This window comes from Nyctibius grandis, chromosome 4 (genome assembly GCF_013368605.1).
Source record: "Nyctibius grandis isolate bNycGra1 chromosome 4, bNycGra1.pri, whole genome shotgun sequence".
Classification (NCBI taxonomy): domain Eukaryota; kingdom Metazoa; phylum Chordata; class Aves; order Nyctibiiformes; family Nyctibiidae; genus Nyctibius; species Nyctibius grandis.
The window spans coordinates 21,019,011-21,042,984 of NC_090661.1; the positions used below are offsets into that span (position 1 = coordinate 21,019,011).

Genomic DNA, 23,974 nt, shown 5'->3' on the forward strand with positions numbered 1-23,974 from the left:
TAATCATCTTAGCTACCAAAAGATGGGCTAGATGATCATAGTGGTCCTTTGTGGCCTTCAAACGGGGTATCATCTTCTCTTTCTTCTGTTCCTTCCTACCCCATTGAACAAGGGGGTAAAAACAGAGTTTGGCTGTGTATTTCAAGGTTGCAGTACTTAAATTCTGCATGGGTTTCCATCTTGACCAATTTGAGGGATGACACACCCTTTTCTGTCATGGAATTGAAGGGGACAAAAGAGAAGGGAGAGGAAGACTTAAAGCAAAAATAAGTTGCAACTGCTGCTTATCACATGCATCTGATTAGATGACTATTCCCTGTGTTCACAAGTTTACCTGGGTGATCCAACCTGTTTCTATCATCTCTTTCAGTCCTGTGCTATAGTTTCACAGAAATGCGAACTCAGTAGTTACTAGGCAGCTGTATCTTGGCTGGCTGGGAAATGACACATGATATATGCACTTTGCACGCTTGGAAAGCACCTTAATTTTCCTAGGAGAAGTACCATGAAGGTAATTCTCTAACTTGTTTTTCCTCTGTGCTAGTTTAATCAGCTTAGCTATTAAAAGATAACATGGGTTTAGGACTATCATTAGCCCAGAGTGGTCATGTGGTTATGCTGGTAATTAGCACTGCTGCTGAACTCAGTGTTGCATTTTTTTAAATAGGTAACATAACAAAAACAGTACCCACCGCACCTCTAAAACAAAAGAAAAATGAGCACTCTCTCTCCCTGAATCTGTATTCAATTATTTAACAGCTTTCTTCCTTTTTTTCTCCTCTGTGATATTAGTATCTATAGCCAAAGCATTTAACTGCTTGAAATGGGATTAAGACACTCCAGTCTAAAGTTGCAATCCTCCTGCTCAGCTGCTCTGTAAGCTTTAAGGTATCAAAAATCCCTGGGAGGACTCTGAGAGGGCCAAGCAGCTCACATCCAAATCATGATGCATGTATTGCATGGCCTGGGTCCCCAGGAGTTCAGTTTGGTCAGCATCCCAAGTCCTAGGCGTGCTTCCAGGATACTGGACCCTTCACAGCTCACAGTCCTTGGCTATGTTTTCTTTTGAAGCACTGGCAGAGGGAAAAGAAATGGAAATGGGTGCTCCTTATATACAACAGTCCTCGGCTTAGCCCACTTTATGAGGCTGCAGGATACCAAGCTCCCATTCCCTTCTTTGCCTACGGGCATTTCAACCTGCACCTCTCAAGTGTATCTATAACCACCAGATTACAAGCTCTCCTGGGGTGGGAATGTGCTCCTACCTCCTGTCAGGCCAGTGGGACCAGCGAAAGATGAGCACTGCTGTAGTCCAGTCATCAAAGGCAACTTCTCTGTGTCTGCTCTGGGTGCTGCAAGTGTATTTTGTCTGGTGAGTGTTTAATGGATGTTTAATTAAGTACTGCCCACCTTTACCCCTAGACTTGGGTTTTAGCCTCAAGTGTTTGTTGGAAACTATACTTCATTATTTCTTCTGCTTACAGTACAACCTGTTTTATTATTAGAGCATAATTTTGTTCTGATGTTAATAATTGATGTAACCAAGTCTTCCCCTGTTCCCCATGATTTCTAATTAACAGTGTTATGTTTGGATGGGAGATAAACTGTAAACATCCAGTCCTTTTATCTGGACAAAAAAACACAGGTCACTGCTCAAGGGAAACCACCCTGACATATACATGGGGTCAGGATCATCAGGCTTCCATTTCTTTACCAATTTTACCACGTAATAAGGTACAAGGAGTCTCCAACAAACTATGTCAAGTTGCCTTATGCTGCATAAACAGCTTCTGACCATGCTCTGCCCAGTACATCACTGTTTCCTCTGCTCTCTTAGAAAGTGGATGGGAAGAAACCATAAGAAGTACTCAGCCAAATAACCATGTTTCCTAGTTCTGCAATACATGCAAGAAAGACCACACATACTTATACATATATGCATATAACACAGTATGGAAGTGCAAAGATGCCTCAAAGAGCTCAAACCATTTGAAAGGACTGAATATTACCCATGTGGCAACAAGACAGATTCAAACCTGACAGAAGATTCCTCACAGCTCTTTACTACAGTCAAATTCACTGTTCCTAGCACATTGTGCAGCCCTTAAACTTACCCCATAAAGGACATAGTGGTCTCCGGTCCTCTGAAGATTTTCTACAGGTGGATAAGACATATTGATACTTGCAGGCCTTTATCAATGGCAATGTAATTGCTGTCCCTCTGAGCACAGTTGGAGAAGTGGTTGAAGCAAGGACAGGTAGCCTGGGAGGAATACAGGGAAATTGTCCGAACAGCCAGGGATCAGGTTAGGAAAGCTAAAGACCTGATAGAATTAAATCTGGCCAGGGACGTCAAGGACAACAAGAAATGCTTCTATAGGTATGTCAGTGATAAATGGAAGACTAGGGAAAATGTAGGCCCTCTTCGGAAGGAAACAGGAGACCTGGTTACCTGGGATATGGAGAAGGCTGAGGTACTCAGTGACTTTTTTGCCTCAGTCTTCACCAGCAAGTGCTCTAGCCACACCACCCAAGTTGCAGAAGGCAAAGGCAGGGACTGGGAGAATGAAGAACCACCCAATGTAGAAGAAGATCAGGTTCGAGACCATCTAAGGAACCTGAAGGTGCACAAGTCCATTGGAGCTGATGAGGTGCATCCACGGGTCCTGAGGGAACTGGCTGATGAAGTTGCTAAGCCACTATCCACCATTTTTGAGAAGTCGTGGCAGTCTGGTGAAGTTCCCACTGACTGGAAAAGGGGAAACATAACCCCCATTTTTAAAAAGGGAAAAAACAAAGACCCAGGGAACTACAGGCCAGTCAGTCTCACCTCTGTGCCTGGCAAGATCATGGAGCAGATCCTCCTGGAAACTGTGCTAAGGCACATGGAAATCAAAGAGGTGATTGGTGACAGCCAACATGGCTTCACGAAGGGCAAATCATGCCTGACAAATTTGGTGGCCTTCTATGATGGGGTTACAGCATTGGTGGATAAGGGAAGAGCAACTGATGTCATCTACCTGGACTTGTGCAAAGCATTTGACACTGTCCCGTACGATATCCTTGTCTCTAAATTGGAGAGACATGGACTTGACGGAGGGACCACTTGGTGGATAAGGAATTGGCTGGATGGTTGCACTCAAAATGTGGCAGTCAACGGTTCCATGTCCAAGTGGAGATCAGTGATGAGTGCGAACCTCAGGGGTTGGTATTGGGACCGGTCCTGTTTAAGATCTTTGATGGTGACATGGACAGTGGAACTGAGTGTGCCCTCAGTAAGTTTGCCAACAACACCAAACTGTGTGGTGCAGTCAACACGCTGGAGGGAAGGGATGCCATCCAGAGGGACCTTGACAGGCTTGAGAGGTGGGCCTGTGCAAACTGCATGAAGTTCAACAAGGCCAAGTGCAAGGTCCTGCACATGGGTTGGGGCAATCCCAACACAAATACAGGCTGGGCAGAGAATGGATTGACAGTAGCCCTGATGAGAAGGACTTGGGGGTACTGGTGTATGAAAAACTGGACATGAGTGGACAATGTGTCCTCGCAGCCCAGAAGGCCAACCGTATCCTGTGCTGCATCAAAAGCAGCGTGGCCAGCAAGTTGAGGCAGGTGATTCCCCCCTCTACTCTGCTCTTGTGAGACCCCACCTGGAGTACTGTGTCCAGCTCTGGTGCCCCCAACATAAGAAGGTCATGGAGCTGTTGGAGCGAGTCCAGAGGAGGGCCACGGAGATGATCAGAGGGCTGGAGCACCTCTCCTATGAAGATAGGCTGAGAGAGTTGGGGTTGTTCAGCCTGGAGAAGAGAAGGCTCCAGGGAGACCTTATAGCAGCCTTCCAGTACCTGAAGGGGGCCTACAGGAAAGCTGCAGAGGGACTTTTTACAAGGGCAAGTAGTGACAGGACAAGAGGTAATGGTTTAAAACTGGAAGAGGGTAGATTTATATTAGATATTAGGAAGAGATTCTATACTGTGAGGGTGGTGAGACACTGGAACAGGTTGCCCAGAGAAGCTGTGGATGCCCCCTCCCAGGCAGTGTTTAAGGCCAGGTTGGATGAGGGTTTGAGCAACCTGGTCTAGAGGAAAGGTGTCCCTGCCTGTGGCAGGGGGGTTGGAACTAGATGATTGTCACAGTTTAAAGCTGGGCCAGCTATTAACCAGGTGGCAGATGCTCTCTGTTAACCCTCTCCCCCCCACAAGGGAAAGGGAAAAGGGAGAGAGACTTATGGGTTGGAAAGTTAAAACAGTTTTAATAAACAATAATAATGAAAAAGAATATAATAACAATAATAATAGAAATAACCAAATATATACAAATATGTACAAAACCAAGATCAAGAGCTTGGAAATCCTCCTCAGGCAGAGTTGCTCCCCGCAGCACGGGGAGAGGGGAAAATGCAGTACCTCCCCCCCAGCACAGGCAGAGGGGAAAATGCAGTAGCTCCCCCTGCCATCACACCTGCAGGCTTTTAACTGGAGAATTGGCAAAGCTGGTACCAATCAGTGGGAGACAGGAGGGCCCCTCCCTCCTGGGCCCCACCTCCAGGAGGCAGTGGGTTAGTGATAAATAGGAAAGTGAGAATGACGTGTATGGGATGGAATACCTCGTTGGTCAATTCTGGGCCACCTGCCCCATCTGCTCCTCCCTGCAGGTGCGACCCCCTTTCAGCTCTTCACTCATAAGCAGTGAGGAATTTAGCAGTGACCTTGGTTTCTCTAAGAGTAATTGGCCTGGTTTGGGCCAAACCAGGACAATGATCTTTAAGGTCCCTTCCAACCCAAACCATTCTATGATTCTATGATCATTCTACGATAAGTGGGGGAAACATAATTTTGAACCGTCTTTTAGCTCCCAGTACAGGGGTTTCTTGCCTCTGTGGAGATGACAGTCCTGTTGTAGAGTTCAGTATTTTTTTCTGTATTCTTCGCAGTTAACAAAATTTTTATTTGCTTCCTCTCGAGACTTTCCTCTCCTACAGGGCTAACTGCAAGACTTTGATGCGAAAACAGGGATATGTTTCTCCTGACACACTTGTGAATGTCTACACTTTCGTGCCAAAGCACCCCCCTCGATTACTGAAATGTTTTTTTTTGTTGGAGAGAAGGCCAGCACCTTCTACTTCCCTATGTGCTGCTCATCTATGAGAAAGTTCAAATTTTTTCCCCCCTCATATGCAATAAATTCCTCAGCACTTCACAGCACTTAGAGCCTCAACCGGAATCTGCCTCAAACTCACTTATCCTCTCAATAAATCTCAGCTCCCAACTTCATTGGTCCTTCAGCAATTTCCAAGTTTTCCATTTGCAAAACCTCCCAGAGAGAGGGCATACATTCCTACTAACCTCATTCAAGCAACAACCTTGTCCAGTCACCCCCCAGACCCAAGGAACTTATAATTCCTGTAGGTTATTTCCTTTTTAGCTTCCCTCCACACTCCTTACCAATCTCTTTATAATTAAGCCTCACTGCTCAGGAATCTCCTCTCTGCTGCTCCCTTACTTGCCTCCCAAAACTGCCCTTTCCCACCCTCAGACCAACACCTCCTCCACCAGCAGCAGCGCAGAGCTCATGTTAGTGAGCCCAGTTGAGCTTATTAGGGATTTGCTCAGTGCTTTGCCCATACCGCTGGCACACCTTGCCAGCCTCCAACATCCTCTGAGAAAATTCAAGAATCATCCTGCCAAGAGGGATGGGGTTGGTCAGCCAGGACAGCTGTCCTGTGGGGCCACCCCACTCCTCTGGCCACCCAGCAGGCTCACACAGCCCATCAGCCTGCATGCTGTGCCTGCACTGTACACGTCGCTAGCAGATCACCAAAGCTAACAAGTTCTGTTTGCTTTTTGCTCCCAGGTGACATGCCATGATTGCTAGTGCTGGGCAGGTGGGAGAAAATACGTGAGGAGAGAGGAGGACGACCAGTACTGATATAAGCCCTCCCACAGTGATGGAAGGGGAATGGCTAAGGCACTCAAGGCTCAGGTGAAAATCAAATGGGTTGGTGCCAAAGCTTCCCCCCATGCCTATGCTCTTTCCAGCAGGGCCACAGGGATGGTGTGGAGGTCCCACCCTACTCCCCAGCAGCTTTGCCTTAGAAATACTAATAGGATCAGTGCTGGGAATGAGATTAGAAAACTGAATTTGAACATTTTGTTTCAACTAAATGGATTAACTTGTGGGTTTGGTACAGCCAAACATCCACATTCACCCTCAGGAGCATAACCATGAAGTCATTGTTCAGAAATGCTCCTTCCCACTTCTTAAAGCTACTTAGTTTTCACAGTTTTAATAAGATGTTGAGCTAAACATTGTCATTAAAATTCTTTAAAGGGCTTTATTCTCTCCTGAACTATGAGGGGGATAAAGGATTTTGTAAGGTCTATAGTTAAATCAGAGGTGTTTGTGTCTTGGCTGACCTTACTCTTAACAAATATTCATTTAGCGTTAACACAGCTGGCAACTCTTTTGGTGCAAGGCACCCAATTGTCCCACTTTTTCTAGGTCTGTTTCCTTTGTGTAACTTGTCAGTGCTCAGAAGAGTTAACTACAACTAGACTAAAACTGGTTTAGACTATGGCTTCATTTTATGCCTGAGGTGATCAAATGGCCAGATGTTGCCAGTGGGGAGGTTCAGCTCCAGACCTGGATGCAGGTGCTCCTACTGCCTTGCAGGCACTGGTGCTTCCCTGCTCCTGCAAGGAAATGCAGGTCTGCAAGCTGGGCAAACTGGAAACAAATAGCTCTTCATAGGGTCCCTCAGCTAGGTTGCCCCTGCCCTGGAGGTGCAAACAGAAGACAACACCTAGGTAGGGACAGGACCATGGTTGTTGTGGCAGAGCTGAAGCAGAAGCACACCCCACATGCTCATGGTTTGACATTATGGCTGTGCAGCAGCAGCTAGTGGTGAAATGCTGCTGAAAGGGTACAGTCCTGCCTCCCATTCTCTGGTGTCACATCTAGCAATTGCAGAGCCACAGGATGAGCTGGCTTGGCAGGCTATGCCAGTGCTTGGGAAGACAAGCTTGTTCTCCGAGGTGTGGCAGAGCTGCTGAGTCACAGCAGCCCCTAGCAAATGCTCCCCCTGACACCTGTGCAGTGGGGTCCACCAGTCCCCACCAGCTTCAGAAGGTGGTACCAGCTACAGCTGAGGGGTTAATGGTGTACAGTGAGGAAACATGCTCAGCATTGGTTGATGGCTGACGGTAACTCAGCAGGCTGATTATTTTTTTTATTTCCATACCACTTTATGTTGAGGAAGTGTTTGACTTGAACGATTAGAGGAATCCATCAAAAGTGGAAGTGCCCCAGGCAGCAGCCATCACAAAGTTAAGATACGGACATTTGCAATGCTAGCAACAACCCATTTAGTAAAACACTATCAAGCTTCAGGTCACAGACCATGCCTGTAAGTTCTCAGAGTTTCCCTTACAGCATTTAAATACTACGCCACCCAAAGCAGGCTAGGTCTTTTTTCTGATTTGCCTGTAATCACAGGTATAGGAATGGTGTGGAGGTCTTCAGATTTGCACACAAGTCCCAGGGATAAAGGACTTTCAGTATTTTGCCTCTGGTTCAGCTTACTGTGTGACATGAGGCAAGACATAACCTCCTCATTTCCCCTAACTGTTCAGTAGCACTTTGAGATCCTCCTTGTAGACACGAAGTGTTTCTACCTTGAGGTAGTAGCACCCTAGCATTACCAACTTATATCGTAATGGTAGTATCACCTGGACAGTTGTAATTGTAAAAAATAATTACACAAAATCAAGACTTAGAAATATATTGGCAGGAACCCTATAAGACAAAACCAGGGTCTGTGATATCCCAAACCTTTCCAGAACTGAGATGGCAGTGAAAAAGCCCCTAAAAAATCAGATGTGTGCCAGTGCAAACACCATCCTGCCCCTTCTGAGTTGAGATCCATCCCTTACATCCAAGGCACATCTGCTCAGGATATAGAATGTGTCAACAGCAGCACATTTTAACACTACTTTGTTGTGAAGACAAGCTTTATGCTTACAGAAACTATACGAGGTAGTTAACTGTTTTACTGCAGTAGCTGTTCTACACTCAAACTATTAATCCCCGCTGCAGACACCGCCTCTGGTGCTTGCTAAAGGTTATAATCTTATCATCTTTTTAACAACCTAGTTGCTTGTCCTGAGAATGCCATTTAACATTGTACTCTCATTTACCCATTATTTAAACCCATAGACCATTCCTTCCTATTATCTCCCTGCTCACAATTTCCAGTGCAATGTCTTTCCTACAGACTGCCATTGACAACTGACAATACAACTGGAACTTCCTCTACACACTTTATATTGCGAAATCTCCATTTGCTGTAGTCAGTGCAGGTACTCACTGCTAGAACATGCAAGTGGCATGACATAAACAAAAAAAACAAAAAACAGACATAGTGAAAGAAAAGAAAAAGGAGACAGCTAAAATAAATGTGCAACAAATACATTCTAGAGAGCTTTCTGGACTGAGCACCAGCTGAAATAATGAAAAAAAGAAACAATGTCCCATTTCATGTTGATTGTTTTGAGGATAAACATTTTTTGTACATTTTACTAAATAAATCTGCTTGCATGAAAAAGAAAACAAAACCAGGCTCTACACTCAGGGATCTAACTGCGCAACTCTGTAGATCAGCAAATGCATTTCATGCTGCTGTGTTTTTACCATGTGTTTGCAACACATTGAGTTCACATGCATCCAAAGTTGCTGCAGCTCTACTAACTAACTTATTCAGGCAGAATAAGATGATCATGTGTTTGAGCTGGCAGTCAACAATCTCCTTCTAATGGAAGCAACCCACTGGGTCCATGGCTTGGGGAGGGCTTCTGTTCACAGAGGTTTTGTGAAATAAGGATGTGCCATCTTCTGCTGAAGGGTAACGTAAGCAAGGATGGTAGGGTAAAGCATGCTGTGACTCAGTCTTTGGGAGTACAGTAATGCCTACAGAAAGCTCAGGGGCCAAAGCCTGATCAACTGGTAGGAAAGACGTAGGAACAAAAAGAAAGCTGACACTGTGTCCAGCCTTTTATGCAATGGACATTATGAAACCAGCACCTGAGCAGCTGGCAGGAGTTTCTGCTGTGTGAGTGCCTGGACAAAGCACAAAGGCCAGGACATGTTAGCCTGTTTGCAACTATTATAAATCTGATGGCTACCTTTTCTTCAGAAGCAAGCACCTTAACCTATCCTTCTGTATTTAAAGTGATACAAAACAGAGGAACTATATCCTATATCCTACTTTAAAGTTCCTGAACACAACACCAGTATGAAGTGGAAGATGCGGACTCCCTCTGATCAGCAGGCAAAATTCAGTCCTTACTCTGAAAAGGAGGGTGTGCACAGAAGGATAAACACACATCTTTACCTATTACATCTTCCCTTTGTCCACAAAACAAATTGAAGATGTTTTATGCAGAGACAGGCTCCCATTAAGACCCTACTCTTGTAGCCCAAGATTTGAGCCCATTTCTAGCTTGACTCACTGTTTCTCTCCTGAAAGAGACACTGCTTTCTGCAGCAGCACTCTCAATGTTTATGTCTCTTTGTAATACCAATAATTTTGTTTTAATGGCAGCGGATCTGCTGAGTTGGTCATTGATTTGCAGTAAGATGTAAATACAGCTTCACTGAGTTTAACTGTGTATGTCAGATGAGCATGTAAAAGATGTGAAGATACATTATTCAGAGTGGAGTTGCTTTATCCTGGACTGCTGGTTCATAATGAAGTCAAAGCAATATATTGTTTTCATGTACCTTCCTTTGGTACATGAAATAAACACAGCAATCTGTGCTACACTTCAGTTTTCATGTGCTCTACATGAGGTGCCTGCAAGAACTACTCTGTCACTAAACTATCTTTTCAGCTCTGTTGTTTCTTCCCCCATTGTAAATAAATACATAAGTCCTTGCCTTAACCATAACATATCTGTTTCTCTTCTTAAACATATTATGACCAGTAACTATCAGAACGAATATATGTAAATATAAAAAAAAATCACCTCATGCATGATTCACACTTAGTCATTGTAAAGCAGAGCTCTCTGCTGCCATTCACAGAAAGGACATACTACCCTTATAATGGTCAAGGCAAATGCTAACATGATGGAAAATTAGCTCTGGTGAGCCTGGACTGCACCATACACTCTTCAGCTACTTGCTTACACACATTGATGAAGAGCCACTAATGCCATGCTGTCGTGGTGCCATACTGCCCTGATGGAGCAAGCCTCGGAGAAAGTGAGTGTTTTACAAGTCTATTATGTCAATTGATAAGGAGAACAACAGACTTCCCTGGCTCTGTTACTATATTGGGAAGAGACGTCAAGAAGACATGAGGTGCGAGAGCTGGGGCTTGCAGACAGGCTGTCTCCCTTTGCTCTAGGAGGTGACTCCCCCCTGTGCATGGCGGCTCCTCCCTGCACCTTTATTCACAGATAAGCAGACATTTTATTGCCAACCCTAAACTTCAAAAAAACCCAAAACAAACACACAAAATGTAAAGGGCAGAAGTGCCATGTTGGGTCAGGGATGGTGGCTCGGGCTCAGCAGAGCCTCCTTCAGCTGTACCTTCCCTTCCAGGAAAATCCAGGTCAGTCCAGGGAGGGGGGACCAAAGTTGCAGGTGGTGACCAGGCCAGTACTGCTGCCCCAGGATGCAACCAGACATTTTTGACACCCCCTACCTTGCTGGTGCCACCTCCAATCAGCAGTCCCTCCCAGCTCTTCAAGAGCCACATGCAGCGGAAACCAGTCAAAACCAGTCAAAAACACACTGAAAGCAGACATAAACCCATCAAACCCAGGCAAAAGCCCAGCAAAATCAGACAAAACCTGTTGAAACCAGAAAAGGCGGTTATCTAATGGCGGCTCTGCTGCCCACAGGCAAAGTGCTGTTGACCACAGCCAGGTGGTCTCCTCCAGGGACATCATCCTGCCAGTGGCATTTTGAAACCTGGAGGGCTGCCCTGAGGGGTGACAGGGCAGCAGCCAGAGGCAACACCGCCATTTTGGACAACGGCTTTGTGAGGGAAGGCCACAGGCACCCTGGCTGGGCAGAATGCGTTCGTGACTCTAAGACACAGGGTGTGAAACACACCACATCATAGGTGGTTTTTTTGCCAGTCGTGGGGCACAGGAGGCCACCTGTTCAGCTATTTGTCACCCAAGCTTTCAAGCGAAGGTCCTTGCCAGCAGGGTTTGGCCAAGCGGGGTTGCGAAGCTGCCGCTTCAGCCAGCAGGACCGCAGGCAACACGCAGGGAGGGTTGCCAGGGCTGGCGTGCAGCGTGTCCCCTGCTTTTCACACACGTTTATTCTGGTGCGCTTTGCTTAACGCACACTGCCAGCTCTCAGGCGGAGCTGGAGGTCCCACGGGCGCCCGAATGGAGGCTCAGAGAAAGGCAAGCCCGGCTTGTGGAGAACGCGCGCACCGCTCCTCCCGCTCCCACGCGCCGAGCGGGCGCCCTCCCATTCGAGCTAATTCCCCTCCTCGCGAGGGCGCGCGGGCGGGCCTGCCCCGCCCCCGCCGGCTGCCACATCGTACCACCTCCGCGCGCGCCACCGACTTGTTGTCAGGCAGTTTGGGGCGCGGCTCCGCGCTTCGGCCAATGGCGAGGCGCAGGGGGTAAGGCTACGGGGAGAGTACCACCACAGGCACCCACCCCTCCCGCCGCGGCTTCCTGCCGGGCCTCAGCGCCTTAGCTCTGGATTGGGCGGAAAGGGTTTATTTTTAAAAGGAACTTGCTCTTTCTATTGGGCGAGGGAAACGCCTGTCACGGTGACGTTTCCTTGTTGCTAACTCGGGAAGGTGGGGAGCGAGATGCACCCGCCCCATGCGTTGACTGGCCAACAGGAAGCCTAGAGCCCGCCCCCACCCTGTTAGACCCTGTTGCAGTCGCGTAGTTGGGTGACCGACACCCGTCAGAGTACCAGTGGGAGGCCGAGCTCGGCACACAGCCCAATAGAAAGGTGCGTGCGGCGGAGGAGGGTGGTGCCGGGGCGGTATGATTGGCAGGCGGGGCGCAGGCAGAGGAGGGCTCGCAGGAGCTGATATGTCCGCCATCTTGGAGTGTCGGTGATGGTGGCAAGCGGTGGCTTTCCCGCCTGAGCGGAGGCAGTCTGGGGCCTGTGGCGGGGGGACGCATTTGCTGAGGTATGGGCGGGATAGCGGTGAGCTTTCCCTGCCACCGCTTCGAGCGGACTGGCGGCTCCGGTGGCAGCTCTTCTGCGGCGGAGGGTGCCTGGTGCTTGCTCGCCTCCGCGCGGGAGGCTCCGTACGCTCCTCAGGCGCCGCCGCGCCGGGGCCTGGCGGGGCTGCTGGGGCCTGTCGTGTGCGGTGCCCTCTGGCACACGCACCACTGAGCCCGGGGCGCTCGGGACAGACGCGGCGGGCCATGGTGTGGCTGTGGAGTGCCGCGGACCAGGGCGCGGCAGGGAAGGCCCGAGCCGTGCTGGAGGGAGCCCTGCCCGCCTGTGGCCGTGACGTTGGGTCCTTCGGCAGCTGCCCTGAAGTTTCTTCCTGGCATCCGTGGCGCTTCGTCCCGGGTGGGGAGCCGGCCGGCAGCCGCGGAGGGGCGGGGACCCTGCGGCCGTTCCGCGGCAGCTTTTGGGCGCGGAGTGTTGGCGGCCTGGTGTGGTGCGGAGCGGGTCGGGTCGTGGCGCGGTTGGGATGGTGGGCGGCGCATTGTTCCCCGGTAGACCGGAGGAGCTCTAAACTGGGTGAATTGTTTTGTCGAAATGGGGGAAGGTGCCTGCACTACTCCCTCCCCCGGCAGTCACTTACGCTGTTGCTGTAACTTACAGAACTTTATTGTGGCTTCACTGTTCTCTCTCGGATAATAAAACAGATAAGCCTTGCTGATAGCTAATTTTGCATTTACTTTCCTTCTTTGAAATCAGTGCCTCAGTAGTCCAGTGAGGACGCTGCCTTTTTTGTTGTTGGGTTGTTTGTGCGGGGGTTTTTTGTTTGTTTTCGTTTGTTTGTTTTTTTTTTTAACAAGGCAGCTTTTTTCAATTAGAATTTTTTAAGAGCATAGCAGTGTTTGGGTAAGCTTTAACTGCTGTTAAAAACTTTTGGCAAAATCTGACTTTGAACCTGCCAGTTCTTTTGGTTTTGTTTTGCTTTAGTCGCTGAGAACTTCTCAAAATGTAAGAGGGAATTACTGTTATAGTCTTGTGTCTTGTATGACATAAATACAATTGGGGCTAAGTATCACTTCTGTCAGGGTAAATGTTACTTAAGTTAGAACAGTAGGATACTTTGAATAGGTGTGTTGCTATTTTAAAAAAGTGTTCTGAGTGGAAGTGTACAGAAAACTTACGAGTGAGTGGGTAGCTTTAGGAAGTGTTCCTTGTGAGATGTTCACAACTTAAAAATGAAAGGTTGTATTACTGCTAGTGATATTACTTAGGTTTAAAATCTCCTTCAGTGGAAGGAGTCTAAATACACTCTAACAGTGCGGTGTGTGTTTGGTTTGGTTTTGGTTTGGGTTTTTTGTTGTTGTGTTTTTTTTTTTAATTGGTGACTATTAAGGTGGTTTAAAATTTGCAGGTAGTATATAAAGTAGCTGGTGAACTGCACAAATACATGTATGCTATTTTTTTTTTTTCTGGAGTGCTGAAAGATGGGAAGTCTCCCTGTTTCAGTGTTCCAAATAGATTACTGCAGTTATTTGAACTGCAATGTGTATTTTCAGTACAACATACATTTTAGTAAGAGTCTGTGATTACTTAGCTCTGTGTTATTTATTTATGTTTTCAGTAGTGAGGCATGGACTAACTGTAGCTTGCAAGAATCTTTATTATACAAATATAAAAGAACACTACAGAATTATCTTTCAATATGTAACTTGTTAATGAGACTTCTTGCAAATGTGGTATCCAGTCTGCATGTTTGTTTCATGACAGTTTGTAGTTCTAAGTACTTGCCTCAGTTGACTTAAGTGATTTGTTTCCTCAGTCTCTGATATTGCTTGAACACTTGCTTTCTGTGTGAAACGCAGAATGCGTATGCAGTATTGAATCCTGCGCTTTCTGAGTTACTAAAGGAATTTGTCTTCTGTTGCTACTAGGAGATTTTATTTTGTCCAGAAGAACTGCTGAAGAGGTCTGTTTACAATGAATTTAAGGAAAACACTGAGTTAAAGTGAAAGCTGTAGTTTATAAATTCAGGAAAAGCGGCCTGTTTAACAGTAATGTGTTTAAGTAGGGTAGGTAGTGCGTTATAGCTTCTTTGCAAGCAAGTTAGATTGACATGTAAACTAATGTGACTGTAATACCTTTGGATTCTTTTAAATATAAATCAACTACCCATTATTATTCCCTTATGGAATTAAAGATACTAAATAGTTTGTGTGTCTCTTCACAGTACTGCCTGCAAACTGTTTACTTCTGTTGACTTGCTAAAGTAAGAAAATGTGACTGTTTCCTTCAGAACCCTTCTCTCTTGCACTTAACAGAAGTGATGCTATAGCCTGTATACCGAGCAGAGAATCAGATGATGTTCTAAGAGTGAAATCCAACTGAATTAATAGAATGGAATCTGAATTTAGCAGTATTAAAGCAGAAAATTATGTATATAGTTTTATTATTAACAGGTAGTTAGAGAGTGGACTCTCTTGTTATGTGTCAACAGTTTTGCTTCTCTACTCAGGCTGAGCTTGAAATCCATCTACTATGAAAACGCTAAAGAGCTGACTCCAAAACAACTAGTATGGGATTGAAACAGCCAGAAGGGAGAAATGCTTTGACCAACTGTCTGGTCCACTGTTCTTTCTCTCCATTGATGTCCTTTTTTTGTCCAAGTGCTTAAAAAGCCTTGAAGTACTTACTTAACTCTGCAGTTAGTTAAGATGACTCTATATCAGTATATTGGAATAAGACATTTTCTAGCTTTAGTGTTCCAGTGTACTATACAACATCTTCGTAGGTAGGAGGCTTGCATGTTCACTTCTTTTATATAACTGGGTTAATTTATGGCCTTTGGGGTTATGATGGAAACCCTGGCTTTTCTGCTTGGGCAAAAGAGGTGCTAGTATGAGCATAGTGATCTGTTTCTGTAGTAAGGTAGGCTGTCTTAAGCATATTGCCTGCCATCTAGATTTGGCTCTTCTAGTAGCACCTTCATCTGTGACCCTTAAGATTGCAGTGTACTCTGTTATTTCATATGCCAGGTTTAGGAATAGTATGTTATCTCAAAGTAGACACCACATCCAAATTCTAGAAGACCAGATGTCTGATTGGATTATCCTGAGAGCAAGATGTGGAGCCATTGTTTTTGGCAAAACTTTCCACAATAATAAAACAAGTAGGGATAAATGAGAAATAATATCTTGCTTGTCTCATCTTATTTTGTCAAGTTGGAGGAAGAGAGCAAAGAACTTGGGAAACTATTTAGTGATCACGTTTGATCCTGATATTTTTGGGGTGGGAGGCAAGCCTGAAAGATCAATCAGAAAATATGTAGAGAATATGAACATAATGTTGAAAGCTTTGCATAGCGTGTTTAATTGTTTTTGTGATGTGTCAGGGTGCCAGCATCTGTTTTAGAAACCATATGCTGCTAAGCAACTGAAGTAAAATGTTTTTCTACTCTTGGATGTTATATAGAGCTCTATAGCTAGCTTGGGACGTTTCTCAGGAAATGGGTAGACTGAATTGATAGGATCAGGAAGACATTTGGTATAAGCTGTTAACAGCTTGCTTGTTTATGGAATAGTTCACACAATATTGGGAAAAAATCTGTTACTGTAAAATACAAGATTCTTCATGACCTTTGTTTATTTAATAACTTCCATAAAGTGCCAAGAAGCATGTTTGAAGTGGTATATGTGATTTGGAGTGGGTGAAAAGGTTCCTGACTAACCCTTTGACTGTTCTTTTCTTGCTGTTACTTTGTATAGTCATCCCCTAAACCTGTTACATGGATGTATCTTTTCCTCTTCCATGGGACTTGAAAACTTGAAATGCTCAGTGACAGAAACTATGCAATGGGTTGTGTGCCAGCAGTGGAAAAGAATACCAAAAGGACCTCAGCATACAACTGCATGGAACTGTGAAGCTGTAATACACTCTGCTGGAGTGGTGGTATATATTATTGTTAGGCATGTTGTCAAAATGGCTACGAGCACCTATGAAGTTGGTAGTGAGGATTTGCTTGAAGATGTGAAGGGAGGCAGAACTGAGTAAAAAACGTGCACGTACGCGCAAGCAGAAACTGCCTCATAGTGAGATTTAAGGCTTAGTTAGTTTTCTTGGAGGAAGTTTTGAGATCATTCCTATTTCATCTTGAATGAGATTATTCCAAGCATTTTTACACAGTCTAAGTTGTACATCTGCAAGGAGATGGAGTATGTGGCCTGGTGGTCTCCATCTTGTGTCCACTGGGTCTTCTGGAAAATGAGCACTGAAAGATGATAGTCCAGCTCTTGTCAGTTGTGCCAAAAGATACTTTTAAACATGAAGAAAACTCTAAAGCCTTTTTATGATGACCAAGCAGGTCCTGGGTGAGGCTTGTGAAAGGACCATGTGATTTCCAGTTTTGTAACAAAACATGGTTGGGATTGAGGATGGAAACTTCCAGGTTTGGTTTTTTTTTTAGTAAAAACTAGTGACTTGTTTCTGAGCTTAGCATTTTCTAGAATATAGCAATTCCAGTACTAAAAGCTCATTGTTACTATGTATCAAGTGAATCCTAGGCCTTTTTTATCCCTGCTACCCAGTGGCACAGTCCCCACCTTCAATGACCGTAGGGAGAATTTTTAACTGTATCCAAGTATATAAAGTAAAATTCTGTTGTGCAAATTTGACTTCTACTAGAGGTTTTTGGAGTGAATCTCATTATTTCCCAAACTAGTAGTAGAGAGAAAGAAGCTTTCCGTAAATGTACGTTACGCTCCTTTAGAAGAGTGAAGCGTAAGACCCTGGTCCCCAGTTCGGTGATGCACATTTCTCATTTGTAGTAGTGCCCTAATTGATAGATTAATCAAAAGGAGGTTAATAAGATTTCAAGTAGTGCTTTATACAGTGGCTGTAAGCAATGCTAGTACAGATGTAATTACATTTTTTTTTTTCATTGTACTGTAACTGGTTAGAGCAGAAAACAAGGGAGTAATAGACATTTCTAAAGGCTTGGCTTGCTACAAATTGGTATTACTTCAATGCTGCTTGCATTGTGAAAGAAGTATCACCTGCTACCTCCACAGGGTGGAATTTTGCATCTTTGTACGAGAATGGTTATACAATCAGTGTTTCTCATATAGAAACTGTGAAAATACAATGCTCTTTGCTTTTATTTTGTGTAAGTATAGTGGAAACCAAGTCTTGTGGGTTGTTTTTGGTGGTGGGATTTTTTTTTTTTCTTACTGAGAGTTACAGTAAGGCAAAAATCATAGGTAAGATGTTGGTGAAAAAACTCTTCTTTCCGTGAAACGCGCTGTAACCTTACCTTTAAAGTAGACGTAGGGCTCTCTTCATATTCTGTTCTTACTTTCCATGTACTGCTTTGCCCAGTCTCCAATCTAAAGAGCTCAGCTCGAAACTTTAGGACTGATTTGAATTACAGTAATTCACATTATTTCTTCTGTTACTGCCTTGACGGAGTTGCCAGATATCCAAGTATCTTCGGAAGCTAACTCTTCTAGAAAATGTTAAGTAGTGGATTACATTTGTTTGAGAAGTTTAGATGCTGTCACCAAACATCTTGGAAAAGGATGGAAAGTATAGAGACTGCTAAAACAAAGCTGTAGTGGTGGCAGGAACAGACCCACTTCTGGGTAGGTGGCTTTCCTGCTGATGTTGTAAATGGCTTGCATCTACAGGAAACCAACTTCCATTTTGTGTTGATATTGTTCGGCATGCATTCCAGATGGAATGTCCATTGGAAAATTGCAACAGCATAGGGGTTATATTGCCATCTTCCATGTTTGTATTTCAGCATTCTTTTTGGCTGTTATGAAGGAGGAGTTTGTCACTGCTCATGGCAATTCTGAGGGCTAATAGCATTTTGGTAAGTATTTTTTCCTTCCTGTGAGTGACAGCTGTAGAAGTTAAACTGAACTATCTATGAAGTAGTCAGTTCTTCCTTTTGGCTGTGACAAGCATTCATCAAAGAATCCTTCTATGTTTGTACTTGATGCTGATGATGTAGCTTTGTTATAGCTTCAAGCCACATTTAATGGCAAAAAGATGTACGTTGAATGTTGTATTTAGATGAAATTTGATAAAGGAGGTGGTAAAGATAACGTTAGTGAGAGGTCTGCATTTCTTAATGGGTAACAAAAACTAAATGCATCTTTCCATTTGCCTTTACTGTAGTGATTAGTGTGCTCTTTTCTTTTTAACAAGTGGTGCTTCAAAGAAGGGAAATGGAGGAAGGTTTAAAGGCAATGCAGATAGAAATCCAGTAGTTGATGAAAGACGGTGTAAGACCACTGTTTTACTGTTAAGTGGATTTTTGTAAAGAAAAAAGTTATCTCAGTTTTTTTTTATTATAGGAAAAACTGCAAGCAACAGTCAGTAAATCCATCCCCCCCAAAACTAAAAGCAAACTGGCAGTTGAAAATAAAGAAAGGAAAATTGGAGAGGGAAAGAGATGAAGTTGTCTTTTTTTTTTTCTTCTTTTTAATTGCAGCTAAACCACCTAGAAAGTTTTGTTTCTAGACTTTCAAACATTTCAAGCTAAGTTAATTTCTGTGCCACTTGCCACAGTAGTGAGTTGACTTTATGGAGTGGTAATAAGACTTACTTGACAAAATCTGTGTGGAACCCTACTTAAAAGGATAGAAGACTTAAGTTCAGGTCTTAAGTAAATTGACCTCTTAAGTTTCTGTGCAGCAGGGTATTGCTTTTTAGGGCTGTATCATGTAATGCTGTTACAAATACCTTCTTAAGTTCTGAGCTAGCATTTTAAATGGATTGCGTTCTTTGAAACTTTATTCTTCAAATCCCTTGAGTAGACATAGGGCACAGAAGTATCAATGTAGTTTTCGGTAACTATTTGTCTTGCATTTGGATTAATTATAATGTTATTTTACTAATTCTTGGTTAGTAAAGTAACACTTTTTGGTGAGAGTTGAGACCTCTTCTTGCAGTGGGAGAAAACTGTTGACAGATACATTGGTAGCTAGAGAAGGGACTTGTAGGAAGGAATGGATGCTAGAAGTATTTTGATGAATTACTGTGTAGCCCTGTATTGAAAGGGCATGAAGAAAATGAGGAAACATAGCTAGTTGAAATAGGGGTCATTCCAAAACAACATTGTATCCCTGAACTATGGCATGTTGCTTGAATGGCTTTTTTAAACTCTATTTGCACATATATATTAGTGCACTTATGATACTGCACAGATGGTGATCGCTTTATTAAAGTAATCTCCCTTTGAAAACAGCTTTCTTAAGAAATGCTACTAAATCTGAGGTAGACTTGCCCTGTAGTTTGCCACTTGCAACTATGATAGAGTTTTGAAAGACACTGTAACAAATGCACTCTTCTGGTGCTTCAGAGAGAAGTAGAGCTTTAAAAAGATTATTTTGAAGATTACAGAGAAAACAGATGGGTTTGGCATTTCCATATGAAACTGGCTTTTTCTTCCTAAGTAGGGTGCATGTTGCAGTTGGAAGAAGGTGACTTATTCTGTTAGGCAGTCTTGATTTTTCTAGTATTGTCCATCAAAATAGAAAAGTTCCATGGGGAAGGCATAACTTCTGTTCAGTGGAGGCACCAGAGGCATCTGTGCCTGAAAAATGTAGTGTATTTGCCATGTGCATGGTTTGTAAAAGCACAGCATGGCAAAACTTGGATTACTGGAGTGATTTGCTCGAAAATATAAATTGCCTGGGGGGTGGGGGAAGGAGAAAGAAAGATGATATTAATTTAATAGCCACTTCAAACTCTTAAGTGCAAAATGCCTTCTCAGTGATCTTTCATTATTTTTCTGGGTTTCTAATGTAACTTCTAGAACTTATTTTTGCATATAGCCAAATAAAAAAGATAGTCATTCATTAAACTTATGTAGGCAAGACTTGGTGAAATGTTCTCATTCAAAGCCGTTTTTTCTTAATTTTGTGAGCTGAGTCTCTCAGAAAAGTGAAGCTAGTCATGCCTCTATGTGTAGTTTCACTATGTAGTGCTAAGTACTCATTGTTTAAATAACATGAGACAGGGGGCTTTCTAGCACTTTATATTATGAAAAATGGTGGTAAAATGCTTGTGGAGGATATCGAATCTCTATTCAGTTGTCTTAATCTTTGAGTGATAAAGTAACCCAACTGTTTGGCATTCAGTACTTAATTGACATTCTGTATGTATTAAAATATTTTTTTTTCCAGCTGCTTAACTTCATGCACAGGATATCTGCAGAGATGGGGAAACAGTTGTATAGACTATTTTCCTGAATATATGGAGTATGTTCTGTGAAGGAAAGGAGAGCGTTCTTACTTTGTTAAAGGCTCAACTAAAGCCATAACATTGGCACTAAACTAGGGAAGATTCCAGATGGCACTAAAGCATTTGTCTAAATGCCGATAGCAACATTTAGGTAAGCAAGGATGGTAAAGTAGCATCACTTCCCTTGTATCCAGGTGCTGCTGCTGTATTTTATTTCTCTTACTTGACAGATAGGTACATTGGAATAACTTTTCTACTTTTGTCCTAGGGGTTGTATTGATAAACAGGAAAATTTAGGGATTGTAGAAATAAATACAGATGGGGCTTAAGCTTTTTGGTAAGTGAAGTCAAATTAGTAATTTTCCCCAAGAGGAAATCAAAATCAAATATTTATTTTAACCTGCTTGAATTAAAGATTAAAAGAGGAAATATCTTTAATTTTTCTTTTCATGCTATTTGACCTGCACAATTTTTGAAGAGTGTTAGGGACTCCAACTTTCAGTTTGAAAAGCAAAACATGTTTGTTTGTGATACTGTCATGTTAGGGGAGTATTAGCCTGTGTATGCATGCAGGATGGGTTGATAAGTTCTGTCAGTTTTACAGGATTGGGTAGCACAGAAATCATAGGTAAGACATTTAGTGGCCAAGTTCTTGATATCCTAATTAAAAGAACAGTCCCACCTGACATCTTGAAAATGTGCAGCTGTCAAAACTTATTTTAATAGTTCTGTAAACTTTAGTATGAAGAAAAGCAGAAAGATAATCTTGCACACAGCCTTTAACTAGTGCAATTTAGGTAACCTGCAATGAAAGTTCAGGTTACCTGAACAGCAGATCCAATGAACCTTTAATGAAAGTGAAGAGTCAAGCAAGAACTGACAAACAGCTTTGGATTTAATTTTGAAGTTGCTGTCTTAATGCAAGAGTCCACTCTAATTCTGGCAGCAGCAATAGCTGACGAGAGCTTTAGGAGCCAAACATTGATAGGCTCCTAGAGGCTGCTGACTTCCACTTCTGAACTGCAAAGGGTCTTAAGTACCGTTTTTAACAAGACTAAGATTTTGTATAAAAAAGAAAGCTCATAATAGACTTGAATGCACTCTATACAGAAAGAACACTCTGGTGTCCTGGTTAGATGTTGCTGAAGTAAGCAGCTTTCTTCTACCTTCATGTATTTTCATGCGCCTCAAAATTTGATTTGCGTCCAACTTTCAAGGTCTAATAAATGATGTGAAAAGGAGGATGAACTTGTTTGTCTGAAGAGTTAAATGTTGTTCAGAGAATGGGTGTGTTTACATGATACACTATAGTACCTTGCTAGAAATGTCCAAGCCAGTTATGCATATGTTTTTGTTTAGTGTGCCATGCCGAGTAGTGATTTGGGTTCAAAAACTGTGTGGCCGGTTAGCATGCTGTTGTACTCAGGCTTATTAAGAGAAGTGAGAGACAGGGCTAAGTAGCTTTGATGTGGCAACGTGTCTGACGCAGCTGTATTGCCTTCTAGTAGCACTGCTTCTGGTACTGCATTAGGGGACTCTTTATCATACTATTGCCAAGTACTGGTAAGCATGTTCAAACAGTAGTCTTCTCATCTCTGGCCTGCTCTTTTTCAGAAGTGTTCCATCTGATTGGGGCGGAGTAGGGCTGATTGAGCAAAATGCTGAAAATGAAAGCTGTGGCTCAAGTCAGTGGCACAGCACCAGTGCAGCCATGGTAACTGTATCCCTGTGATCTGATGGTAGTGTCTTAGACTTGAAATAAAAAATCCAAACCCACACACTTTTTGAGTACTAACTGGAACAGAATAGAATAAATACTTAAGAGAAAGAAATCTCTGTTAAAATTCATACATCTAACCTTAAGGCTGTCTCTGTAAGTTATAATAGGTTTTCCTTAAATGTTCAAACAAAAAAGGAAAAGTGTACTGCTGAAGCAGTCAGTCAGCATTACCATTTTTTACATTTCCAGAGTAATAGTGCAGGAATTCAGGACTCATTTACACTTGCAGATTACCAGGTGATTGAGGCAATAGTAGAACTGATGCTGAATTGTCCACATTCAGCCTTGCATCTCTTGTTCTTATTTATTGTCAGATTCAGGAGAACTTTTACTCTGCAATTCTGCAGCAGGCCTTAGGTGATATAATTTGGGGCAAAGATGGAAGAGACAAATCCGGGTTCCCCCTTCCTTAATGGCGTGTTGCCTCTTCCTTGGCCATGCTGGCCCTGGTGACTGACAGACCCTTTGAGCTGTTTCAGCATGTGAACTTGGCAGAAAAACTCCTTCCCTTCTTCCTCCACCAACTGCGTTTGTCACCTCTTAAAGTACATTTTTCACTCGGAAATGACTTGGCAGAAGTTTGACCAGTGCTGGGGAGCCAACAGAGGGGACTGTACAGCAAGGGGTAGTGTGGAGCTTTTTTATGTAGCCAGTGTAGCCTCCTATAGCACCTCTGTTAGAGACTGGATGGAACTTCAATCCTAGTCCTCATTCTGAGTGTGTATGGTGACATTTCAGCATACAAATGTGCCCTCTAAACAAGGTGTAGGGAACTGATAGCCAAAGTATGCAAAGTCTAAGTCCTAGCATAAGTGAGCTATTTCTTATAGTGTTTAAATTTGCCTTGGTTATGATGCAGATTTTTTTATAAACTTCAGTAGTTAACAAATTAGAATTCTGGACTAGATCAGATGCAATGATTTCTCTGCCCTGCAGCTGTCTCCACCCTACCAAACTCATGGTGGTGGACAACATTTTAAGGCCAAGTTTCCTTTCTTTGACGGCCATCTCTTCAAGGGGTTGCTTAAATAAAAGTTTTTTGGGAAGTGATATTCCTGATTCACTTCTGTAGTAAGCCCTAAGACATGAGTGTTCTGAGGAGGACACATTATTATTTTTATTTTTCCCACCAGACACTTGGAGAGGTGTGGTAAGGAACAATGCTGAGTCTTAAATGATGATTTTGCAGTGCTCTGCCTTGAGCATTAACGTTAAAGAGTTTTGTATTGCTAGACTGTAACTTCACTGGGGGATCTTTCTGGGACAATAAGTCAGTGGAAAAAGGGAAAAAAACCTACTATTTTTTACTTAAGTGCAGTGTTGAATAAAAATACTTGCACTTGTTCTGAGTACAATATGGCCCAAAGAGGGAATAGAACTAAACCATGGAGTGGCCTATGCTTCCCATTATTTATTAATTGCAGTCCAGACACCTTTATTGTTCCTGAAGAGATGCTGATGTTCTACTAGTGTTTTTTTCAAACTGATTGCCCCCATGATGGGGCTGTGGGGGCTACAAAATGAAACTGGAATTTTTTTCTCTGAGGCGTTTTCCATCACAAAAAACCTAATCTTATATAGCACCTTTATTTCAGATATAGTAGGTTATATAAGTTACTGTTTTGACTGCATGAAAAGAATTACTGTAAGAGCAGCACTATTCAGTAGCTTGCAGTTCTTGCACTTTTTTTATCAGGATGCACAAATGTTGCATTGGTTTCTATAAGCAAAGAGACTTGTTTAGTTTCAGTGTTTGGGCCAGTACAGATGCATGGGAACAGTTTTAGAAGT

The 23,974-nt window shown here is 43.3% G+C and overlaps 1 protein-coding gene across 5 annotated transcripts in view; it reads left to right on the forward strand.

Annotated features, from left to right (window-relative positions):
* Positions 1-12,050: 12,050 nt before the first annotated feature.
* Positions 12,051-23,974, forward strand: part of PPP6R3 (protein phosphatase 6 regulatory subunit 3) — a 68,190-nt gene continuing 56,266 nt past the window's right edge. For all 5 annotated transcript variants that reach the window (XM_068400115.1, XM_068400117.1, XM_068400116.1 and 2 more), the window contains exon 1: positions 12,051-12,172. The gene's annotated coding sequence lies outside the window, so the exon portion shown is untranslated. The remainder of the gene's footprint in view (positions 12,173-23,974) is intronic.